The following is a 12,310-nucleotide window of genomic DNA, read 5'->3' on the forward strand; positions in this document are numbered from 1 at the left end:
AATAGGCCAATTCACATTTTTAGTAATATTATCTCAGAAACTACAAAACAACATTATTTTTCTTAGACAAACTGGCAATCACTCAGGGAAAAAAAAAATCTGAAATGGTCTGAATGTTCTCACATGTGTCTTCTGTGTCAGGGATCATCTTTCTTCCAGACCAACACTTGCTCTGGTTGGTGCTCTGGACTGTTCAAAGCCTTTGTGAGACAGGCATCTCAGTAAGTACGTGAATGCTTGAGTGTGTCTATTCCTATTTTAGTTCAGATCAGACTAGAATGATCAACTTAAAAAAATCTTACTTTAAAGAGAAACAAGTTAAATGTGGTGTTTGTGATGTTAATATAGGAATATTTAGCCAAACTGATAAGAATAATTCTATTTAGATACATATTGAGTGATATATTAAGTCTACATTAATATATTTATATGAATGTTATCATGGACATCACTATTCCAGAAAAAAAAAACATGAAAATAGGAAAGAATACATGGTCTGATAATGAGAGCTGCTGATTTATTAAGGATTGAGATTGACAAAATTTGTTTTTAAGAAAAAGAGATATGAAACTTGGTTTTGGATAGAGTCAAAAGAAGGAACATGAAGAATTAAGACCATAGGAAATAAATATTTTGGTTATCCTTTGAGGTAAATTCTTTGTTGCAAGTTAGTTTGCATAAATTTTGGTCATTTCTTGTGTTATGGTCAATGAAAGTGAAAATGTGATGTAAGATTTGGAGGTGTTATCAACATCTGCTACTTGTGTACACATACACACACACACATGCATAGTGGAAACAAAGGATAACACACTTCCTCTTCCAATGTATTGCTTTTGAGTAGACTGAATTATAATTATCCACTGCATGGTGCGTGGCAATAATCTTATGTTTTATTGACATGTGTTTGAGTCAAAGATCCTGTTATAAAAATTGTAGAGCTAAGATACAACTCCTTTCCATAAGTACACTTAAATGTACACTTATTTCTCCTAATTTAGTAAAGTCTTTAAATCAACAGATATATAGAATCAGACCCTAAGAAAATACTGCAGGATTTAAGGAAGTATATCAAGTTACTAGACATGGAATCAAGAGCATATGCATTTTTAATATGAAGATATTAAAATACATCTATACATGTCATGTCCTGAAGCATTAGTGAAAGATAAAAAAAGAGATTACTTTACAGTGACTTAAATTTTATTCATTTCAATAGCAGTTTAAAAATTTGGTTGGACTGAGTAAATACTGGTCTATTTTATGTAAAATAATTTCTACATTTATGATTTAAGAGGCATTTTCTTCTTGCGTTAAATTTTTTTCAGCAATATATTGTAAAAACTTCATGTAGACAAAATCATGTAGTGCTAAGATTGTATTATTCACAGGAATCATATGGAGCTCTTGTCTGAAACATAAAGTTTAAAATTCATGAAATATTCTCTGTGACAAAATTTATCTTCTCCCTTGATTATCAGAATTAGATGTAGTTTAGTTAATTGTAATCAAAATTTTAGGGAAAAATTATTGTATCCCAAGACCATTTAATAAACTTTTTGTTGTTGCTGTTGTTGAAGAATATTTTTTTATTTAAAAAGAGTAAAATTAAACATAACAAAACAGAGTAAAGCAGATCAGAAGAAAATAATGTAAATGACACAAATTTCAAAGCAAGACAACAGAAGATCTACAGTGGCTACCATAATGTCTCTTGTTTTCTTCTAAATTTCTTCACACACAATGAATTCATACAAAACAAAATAGTGTTAAACTGATCAGAACAGAGTGATGAAGGCATTATAGGCCTTCAAAAACCAGATAATAGGAAAATCAACAATAGCTACCATAATGTCTCTTTTTCTCTTCAAAACAGCTGTCCATGCCTTCATGCATGTTGAAATTAAACAATGCAAAACAGACTAAAACAACTCTGAAGAAAGAATAAAAGCATTACTGGATTTCACAGCATGTTGATACAGAATCAGCAATGGATACCATAATGTCTCATTTTCTTCAAAGTAGCTGTTCATTTCATCACACATAATATAATAGATTTTCATAAGCTGTTTAAGAAAAGTTCCATGCATGTATACCTCTACATGTATACCTATCCTTTCTATAGTAGAGGGAAAAAAAAACCAAAAAATTTATTAGAAAAACATGAAACAAAAAAGACAAATAAATAACAATAGCAAAGAACCCAAAACAGTGATAATAGGCTTCAAAACAAGGTATAGGAGCATAACTAGGGTTGTTATAGGGGCTGGGGATTTAGCTTAGAGGCATAAGTGCCTGCCTTGAAAATGTATGGTCGTGAGTTCGTTATTTTACATAATGATCTTCAAGAGTTCCTCAGATCACCAGGGTTAATGTTCAAATTGTTCCAATCCTATGAATGTTAACTGTTTTGTTCCAAGATCTCATAGAAAAGAAAAAGGAAGGGAAAAGAAAAACTATCTAAAATTGTATAAACACACAGGATAACTGAGATAATTGTACTACAATGAATAAACTTTAAAGTGCCTTCTTACTGCATTTTATTATCACATTTTCCTCAAAACAATGGTTTCAATTAGTATCTCTGAATAAGTATTTCTTCATCCTCAATCATCCACCAAGATCTCTCTGTCCATTCTTTTTAAAATATGACCTGTAGAATGAGTAGTGTAAGTAGTATTATTGGAAGCTACAATGAATGTTTACATTTTAAAAAAGTAATTTATTACAGTAAAAGACACACTGACCTTAGCCTCCCTAAAGATAGTCTCAGTCACATACTTATCACACCATTCTTGCCACTTTCTGAATCAGGGACAGAAGTTTTTATGTGTGTCTTTCCTTGTGCTGTCATGACTGCCTTGATGTTCTGAATCAATTCAAAATATGTACTTTCATGCTCATTTTGACATTGGGGAAAAGTCAGAAGTCCCACAGTAACATATCTGGTGAATAAGGCAGATACAGATACACTGTAAAGATATTACAAACCTTCCTTGCTATGGGATGGCACTTAGTAGCAGAATTCAGCATAATTTTTTTTAATCAAATTTCACAAAGACATCTACTAAAGAGGACTTCCAGAACTGCTTCAGAAAATGGCAAGAAAGACGGGAGTGTCTGAAGCAAGGGGGGATATTTGTAGGGGTATTAATGACAAAGTATCTTTTACTGTAATGATTTTTTAAAATCTAAGTAGTCACCATAAATTTTGATTATATTTTGTATATTTTGTTTTCTCCCTACCCTTACTTTTTCTTCAATTCCTAACCTCCTTCTTCTTCCACCACTTTATCAACTCTTTCCATGCCAAGAACACAATAACCTTCATAAACTGCTGATTAAATTTCTCATTGGATAAGCGCCTGCCTTGCAAGCAGGCAGTCGTGAGTTCCATCCCCGGTACCGATAAAAAGGAAAAAGACAAAAAAAAAAAAAAATTCTCGTTGGATATTATTACTGTTACAATGTTTGTCTTGAAATACTACTCATGAAACTCTTCCTGCAAAGATATTTAGAATTTTCTTCCATCTTTATCCATTTGGTTTCAGATTTCATAGTTGCTTCTTCTCTTGAGCTCCTCTGAAATGTTGCTGCTGCTTGGAGTTAAGGCCTTGACCTATCCATCTTTTTACTATGTAATCCTCTAGGACAAGGTTCTCAACCCCTGAGATATAGATCAGTATCAGTCCATGGCCTGTTAGGAACTAAGCTTCCATATTTGAGTACTAGGTGAGCAAGCTAAGCTTCACCAGTATTTACAGACACTCTCTATTGCTCTCATTACCTGCTGTGCTACACCTCCTATCAGATGAGTGAAGGCATTAGACTCTCATAGGAGTACACATTCCTTTATGAATTGTAAACGTGAGGGATCTAGGTTGCAAGAATTTTATGCCTCATAACATGAGGTAGAGCTGAGGATGTGCTGCTAGCATTGAAGACTGGCTACAAATACAGATTACTATTCACAGAGACATTTGACTGAAGAGGGACAGTAATAAACCAATTGCTTGCAGACACATAACAAAATCCTATCAGTGACTGGCAAGAGAAAATTAAGCTGCATCTGATGGCAGAACTCTCATCACAATTCAACTCTTATTTTAACTGCTGCATGGCCTGACAGTTATTTTCTTTATCACTTCTATCTGCATCTCTTTCATGCATTACATTTCTCTCAGTCACAGTTCCAGTAAGACTGTAAACTAAACCTGCTCAAAATAGGTGAGAAACAAATGAGTAAAAAACAGCTTCTCTGAGGGGCAAAGACTCAATGATGAGACAGCAGAAGAATTTAATACTTAAAAGGAAGCTGCATTTACAAGCAATTCAATCTAAATTTCAAGTTTTTCACAATAGGTGATTCACATCCTCCAAGCCTGATTTGTATATTATGTGGTGAGAAGCTATACAATGAAGCCATGAAACTTCAAAACTGCTTTGTCCTATGGAGACCAAGCATCTTTCAGTAAAAACAAGGTTTTGGAGGATCTTTTTTTTTTTTTCAAAAAAATTAACATAAAGAACAGAAACAGTTATTAAAGACTACCTCTTCATCAAATTTGAATGCACCGAGAAACAATTTACTGCTGGTAAAGAGTTGATCCTGCTACTGGTAAAGACAAATGTCATGAGATTTTAGGACATGCTGAAGTTTAAAAGGAACATGTGTTCATCTTTGGCTAATAATGCGATGAATTGATAAAATGGCAGAGAATGAGTCATAATGGAATGCAGTCCAGAGTGTACCAAATTTTTCAATGGGCAACAATGCTTGTTTTTGATATACTTTCTTTCTTTCTTTCTTTCTTCCTTTCTTCCTGTCTTCCTTTCTTTCTTTCTCTTTCTTTCTTTCTTTCTCTTTCTTTCTTTCTTTCTTCCTTTCTTTCTTTCTTTCTTTCTCTTTCTTTCTTTCTTTCTCTTTCCTTTTTTTACCTGAAATCAAACTCATGGCCTCATGATTGCCAAGTAGGCACTGTGCCACTGAGCTATATCCCCATCCCCTATTTCTCTTTCCTTAACTTCATGTTTTTATTAGTATACATTTGTCATACATATTCATTACATTCATCATGGAAAATCTGCACTTGTACATAATATACCTTGTCAATTTTTTCTCATCCAATATGAAATACTTTTCAAGAGGATGAGCCTGCAGATATGTCATCTCCACTTTTGTTACCAACCACCACTATAGCTACAGAACTATCCATGTCTTTTAACAATTATAGAGGAGAAAAATAAGTTGATATTATGTCTTGCTATATGGACAGACAGCATGGTGGCTGCCATGACTGCAGGGCTTTTTAGTTTCACTAGTGTGGTCAAAGAGATAGTTTTCAAATGTGAATCTACACATTGTGTCATCCATAGAGAAACGCTGGCTTGCCAAAAAATGTCACCTGAATTCAACAATGTATTTTCAGGGTGTGTTTAAAAATAGCAACCATGCCTTAAATGCATGTGTATTCACACAGTTCTGTGAAGTGGTATATCCATAGCAAACCAATTTGTACACAAAGTGACATAATTTTTTAAAAGTGTAAAATATTTATCTAGAATTTTTTAATGAGAGCTGCTCCAGAGATTTCTTTTAGAAAAAGTCACCACTGATAGAACATTTCAGTGACATAGAATGTATCTTAATACTTGATTACTTATATGATATATATTATAAACTTGTTCAATGAACTCAGTCTCTTCAAGGGAAAATGACAATTGTGTTCAAGTCAGCAGATAAACTGGCTGCAATCAAAGCCAAGCTGGAATTATGGAAGGGATCAGTGAACATTAGGATTTTTGACATGTCAGCAGAAATTTTGAAAAGAGACTGAGACAGGAACTTTCTTCTCCCAGCTGGTGTGTAATCACCTAGCTCAGCTTTGAAATGAGTTGCAACATTACCTCCCAACCACAAAAGACCTTCCAACTGGAAAATCATGGACCTGTGACGACTTGTGAATAAATAGGAGAATCCACATTTGCTGTTCCAGAAGAGAATCAACTGCTTTGTGATTGCAAATGACAATGGTCTTATGAGAAAACTTCAAATATCTATATATTCTGGATTAAGGACAAGATGGAATACCCTGAGATAGCCAGAAATGAATTGACAAGCCTACATACATCTATTTCCAAAGTCCTGTTTTTGTGAAGCAGTGTTTTCTGCAGTGACACCAATCAAAATGAGATTGCGGAATACACTGTATATAGGCAGCACACTTTGTGGTCATTTTCCCTTTATCCTCACGGAATCATCTTGTTAGAAGAAAACAAGCTCAAGGCTCTCATGTTTCTTTATTGTGGTGTTTATTTCATTATATTTCACTGTCTATTAAATGTAATAATTATAGAAATAAATTTCCCAATAAATATATTAACCTTGAGTTATCTCAAAATCACCTTTCTAACCACCTTCATCTGTGGAAATATTGTCTTCTTTGAAACCAGCCCCTGGTGCCAAAAATTTGGGGACTATTGTGTTAGAATGATCTTATTCATAGTGCCATTAACTCCAGGAATAATATGCATAGATTATTACTAAAACATTCAATGTTCAAATATTTAATGTCACTAAGACACTCCTTTTCATGTGGACAAGACTTTGGGAAGCTACTGAATGATGTATTTCCCCATCAAATTTAGTCAATGTTATAACTGACATGTATGTGTCCCCTGAACATCATCTGGAATGGGAGTGCTAAAACTGTCTTGCTATTGGACTTAGGTCTGGTCAGATGAGGTGGGTCACTAAAGATGTGACCGGGAGAGCTACGTCTCCCTTCCCAGTTCCTCGCCTCAGCCTCTGTTTCCTGACTGACATAACACAGGCAGCTTACTTTCACCCAGATCCTTCCCAGTATCTTCCTGTCTTGGAGCCAGCCAATTATGGACTAAATGTGTGAGCCAAAATAAATCTTTAAATTGTGGGTGCCAGATATTTTGTCCCAGTGACTAGGAAAATGACAAGGACAATCAATCACTGAAGCCTTCTAATTTTACTTTTTGTATAATTTTTGAATTTATTTGCTTCTAAGAGTAACCTAGGAAGCTGATAAACATGCAGCCAAATGCTACCAGCCTTACAAAAGTTTGACTAAGGAGAGCTGTGGATGAAAATCTGCATTTCTAGCAAAAGAGGTTTGCTTTTCTGTATGATGACCCAGATAAGAGCATCTTAGCAGCTTGTATTCAAGAGTGGACAGTCAGTAAAGAATAAATTAGGGAAATAAAAATGTTTTTAGCATTTGGCATCTCCATTGTGAAATAGTCCTATAATTTACAGTAATTTGCCATGTTAAGAAAGAGTGGGAGGTAGAAAATGTTACAGATCCCATTATTTTCACCCTAACTAGTCTTTTCATGAGTTATTTTTTGTAGGAGTCAAAAAAGTCTTTTTTCTTCTTTTTCAAGTTTTATTTTTACACTGTTCTACAAAAGAATAACGCTTTGTGCTTCATCCAATTTTACGAATCCTGATAAAGATAATAAAATGATGGCTGAAGTTGTACTTAAGAAACTGGTTTCACACAAGAGCTCAGACAGTAAGGATAAATACCAGATGACTTGCTAATATCTGCAAATGAAAATAAAATGTATTTTTAAAAGACAACATTTGTGCATAGTAAATGCCAGCTATTGCTTTAAACCAGTATTAACAAATTTAGTCTTTATAACTCAACACTATTTGAACACTTAATCTTATTTCATCTTCATTTAACCCATAAACAGAGAGTATTATTATTATTTATATGGAAAGTGACCCACAGGGAAGCGATGACATACAATCTAGCATTGAAACTGTTGGTGCTGTGGATTCACTGATCCCTTAGGAAGGGCTTGATGAAAAAAGCGTTTTTTTTTTTTTTTTTTTTAATGTTTGTTTTGTTTTTTGCTGCCTATGATAACCCTGGTCTTGTCACATACAATGACCTCAGAAAGAGCTATAGTTAAACTATTTGCAAAGCAAAGATAACCCTCTATAATTATAAGAGTAAAAACAAAAATGACAATTATATCTAAAGAAAAGTCTCTTGAAACTACAATTATTACTCAAAAACAAAGTTTAATTATCTATAGGTTTTTAGTTTTTAAAATAAAAATTCATAAAACAAAATTTTTATTCTCATGTATTTAAAGTTGCTTTCTTTAGCCAAACATCAAATTTGTCAAAGCATGGAAGAAATTAAATGAGTAATTGTAAAAACAAAACAGGACCTGAAAAGCCTCTCTCCCAAAAAGGTGGCAGTTGTTGTGGTTGTTTTGAGCAAATCCAAAGCATTTGGTTCTAGGATATGTATTTCAAAATAATTTTATGTCATTATATAAAAGATTAGTAGCTGCTTAATTTATATAAAAGATTAATTCTGAAATTGTTCACTATGTCTTCATTTACATAGTAACCACTTAAAATATATAGAATGATATAAAAAGCAAAATGATTAACAAAAATTGCCACAGAAATATTCAAGAACACAATTCACAATGAAATTAACAGAGATAGAAAAATCCTGGAATGTAAATGGATTAACTGGATATAAAAGTTGAATGAACGAAAACTGTGTAGAAATAAACGTTAGTGCAAACATTCAGTATTTGGGCTTTCTTTGTATAATGTAAAAATCAACAAAACTTTGCAGATGACTTGTTGAGAAATTACGGTAACAATGTTTAGATGACAGTATGGAGAAGTGATTAAGCTTCCTAACAATTTGGGGGCAATAAAGGTATACAGTAGACTCTCAAGTGATAACTTGGACTCTCCAATGCAATTGCATCATGTTGCACACATAAGGAGAGTAGGGAGCTACTTAATCTTGTTTATAAAATTTCCCTCATCTGTGAGGTGACAGTGCTCTTGGTGTCTACCACACAGAGCTGTTGAGAAAATTAAATGAATTACAACAGAACTCATTATTCCGAACAGCGCCTAGCATTTAGTCACCATCCAGTAAGTGCCATCTATTTAAGAAAGTCTTCTGTGGTTGCTGCTATTAACACTGGCTGTAGATATTATGTAAAACCTCATTGCCTTTATGTCAAGGCTGGGTCAAATGGATTCAAGTCTTCGAAATCTCAAAAGTGCCACATACTGTGGTAACTCTTGTTTCATACCATTTTCTATTCCTTGAGGCAGTAGGATTTGTGGGCTAGAGTTTGGGCTTTGTGTCACACTACTGGGAATTAGATCTTGGCTCTGAAACTTTCTAAATGCATGATCTTAATTAAGTCCCTTACTTTTTTTCTCTATCTGTAAAAAAAAAAAAAAAAAAAAAGTGGATCAAAATAAAAGCTGACTAAATGAATTATGAAATTTACATGACACATTTCACAAACATATTCAAATAGTTTATGATACATTGTCAGAGCTCAATAACTAAATAAAACTAGTCTCAGTCTAATATTCTATCATTCTCCCCTTCACTGTGTTGTAAAAACAGTAATATACTTCTGTATTAAAAAAAGATAGAGATCTATTACGCTTCTTTTCCTCAGTCATACTAGTGTTCTTTTGAAAAACCCTGGACTAAAAAATTCTTGCTAATCTTAATTAACCTCATAAGAGGGAACAATATTTTATGAGAAGGTAATCCAGAGACAAACAAGTGAAGACTGTATAACTAGAGAAAATAAAGCAAAATATGGGATGCACATGGCCGTTTCCTATCTGCCTGGCTGTTGTACATAAGTAAGAAAAATAGGGTAGCTGGCAAACATCCAGGGCATAGCTGCTCTTTCTGAGACCATCCCTGCTGTCCATAGCATTGCGGCTGCTCTTATCTACAGCCAATTCTAGTGCAGCTTAGCAAGCTGAGTGTAGATCTGCAGACACACACACCTTCAGTATACACATGTGCTGAAGCATTTCTTGGCCTAAATAGAGCTTTTCTTGGCTCCTTGTCTTTCTCCAGCTATCACAGTTTCCCTGTTACTACTGGCAGCCAAAAGTTCTATAGCTGTCCCCAGCAGGCTCCCACTGTATTACCCAGTCTACTAAAATCTGGTTCCAAATTCCAACATCTCAGGGAAACCAAACCATGAATACTACCAAGTTACTTAAGTCAATTTTATTAGCTGTCAGTAGCATTTCCTGGCATTGTTTCATATGTTCTTTTTCAGTATCTTGGGATTTATAACCATAGTAAGAATTTTGGGTTTATTTTTTTTGCTGTCAGAAGCCCCCCAAAATTTTAGAGGAAACAAAGGGTGAATAACATAAACTCTCTGAGTTTTACATCTCAGGTTTCTCCACCTCAAGCGAATCTCTATGTGGTTGTTACAAACAAAGTTCTTATTTATCCACAACAATCATAGGTTGAAGCACAAAACGCCAATGTCATGGTATTAGAATGTAGGACCTTTGGCTGGTAACTGAGTTCAGATGAGGGCATGAGGGTGGGGCACCTAGGAGAGGTTTAGTGGCCATATAGTACCAGAGTTGCTTTTATGTCTGCCTTGTGAATAGCCAGCAAAAAAGATATTTCTATAAGCTAGGCAGGAAGTTGTCAATAAGTCTTTCAGCCACTTCGTAGTAAATTTCCACGCCTCCAGAACTATTAAAGATAAGCATCTGCTACTAAAGGCACCCAGTTAGTTGTCATGACAACACAAGGTGAAGAGAATACCTCGCTCCCCATTGGTCACTCCAGAGACCCCTTCTCTTCCTCCTTATCCTTTCCTCTAGGGGTTTTCATCCAGTTCCATAACTTTAAGGTCTGCTTAATGTAAGAAAGTTTCAAATTTCTATTTTATGTAGGTTTTTATTTTCTGTATTTTTTTAAAAGTTCGCCTCTGATCTCCAGATTTTTATAACAATATAGTTAACTAACATTTCATTGGGCATCTTTCAGACACATTAAACTTTGTAATTTTAAAAATTAAGTTTTACTACCTCTGATGTTGTTCAGATCTTAATTTTACCTCTATTTTAAAAATTTCTAGCACTCACCAAAATGCAATAGCGGAAAAACTGCTAGTTATCCTTGGCTTTTCAACCTTACTCACCCCCTATGCCCCATCCCTCGATAAATCTTCCTTAAATCAATGCAAAATATGGCCACTTCCCTACGATGTCACTGCTGCACTGTGGCCCAACTTTTTATCCCTAGCATACAAACTCTTAAAATATATTCCTTGCCATTAATTCATTTGCTTCATTTTTCCCCTCTTCCAATTGCTTCTGCAGATTTATCTGTCAAGTACAGACTATTTCCCTCATTAATCAACACGTTTTAAGTAAAACTCCGATTCCTCACTGTGTCCTACCAATCCCAGCATGCCCCTGTGCCATGTTATACTCACACCTTCCTTGAAGCCATCCCACTACCCACTGTGGCAGGATGAACTGGCTCTTTTCAGTTCCACTGTGCATCAAATTCTGTCTTGCACATAATATTCTTTCTCAGAATGATATTCTTCCTTCACAAAGCAGTTCTTTCTTAGTCCTTCAAAATTAGATTGAGTGTCACCTGCTCACAGAGGCTCTGTCCACTTCATCTATGTGGTTCCCCTTGTTAGAGTTAGGGTTGGGTTTGGGGGAAACCCTTGGGAGTTAGGGTTACAGCTATGGCCAGGATTAGCATTGGTCCTCACCCATTTGCTCCTTCATAGAATAAGGAAGATTAATTCTTAGCAATCTGCTGCTTTTTTTTTTTTTTTTTGCTTGTTGCTTACACTTCTTATTATACTGTAAAATATACAGGGGTAAGGTCTTATCTTTTGTGTTCATGCTTAGAATTTGGTACCTGCCCTGGTCTTGTTGGTACTCAACATGTTAAAATAATCCTATCATACGCAGATCTTACTTTAGAAGCAAAATCAAATCACCTATATGAATGTATTCACACAGTAATGAAAGACATGCAACATATATTTTCAAGGTGTGATTGAAAAATACATTGAAGGGCATGTAGACTGCAATTGTTATGATAGCAAGCATGTGCTAAAAACATTAAAAATGATAAAAGATAAAAATACATTAATGTGTAGATGAAAAAAATAGTGGAAGACACATTTCCTGCCTCTCATCAAATACTCTCCTTTAATTGAACACAATTATCTTATAATTCTTCCACTTTGTGGCATCTCTAGAAGTCTTTTGTGAGTGTCTCTTTGGTTGTGCTCTGGAGGCTGTCCTGATGTCCTGAATTCCAAAAAGATACTCATTTTACTCTGAGGAAGAGCAAGAAATTGCATAGTGTCAAATCCAGTGAATAGGGCAGATGAGGACATACTATAATATTTTTTATTTGCCAGAATTGCCATAGATGTTTGATTCATAAAGAATGTTAAGTATATGGCAAGATGG

At 34.5% G+C, this 12,310-nt stretch overlaps 1 protein-coding gene across 6 annotated transcripts in view; it reads right to left on the bottom strand.

The window, feature by feature from the left end:
- The window catches only part of Ppfia2 (PTPRF interacting protein alpha 2), a 435,633-nt gene that overhangs the window by 372,164 nt on the left and 51,159 nt on the right, over positions 1-12,310 (bottom strand). The gene's annotated exons all lie outside the window — the stretch shown is intronic.

This window comes from Cavia porcellus, unplaced genomic scaffold, assembly GCF_034190915.1.
Source record: "Cavia porcellus strain 051 isolate PalLab524CR breed Dunkin Hartley unplaced genomic scaffold, mCavPor4.1 scaffold_8, whole genome shotgun sequence".
Classification (NCBI taxonomy): domain Eukaryota; kingdom Metazoa; phylum Chordata; class Mammalia; order Rodentia; family Caviidae; genus Cavia; species Cavia porcellus.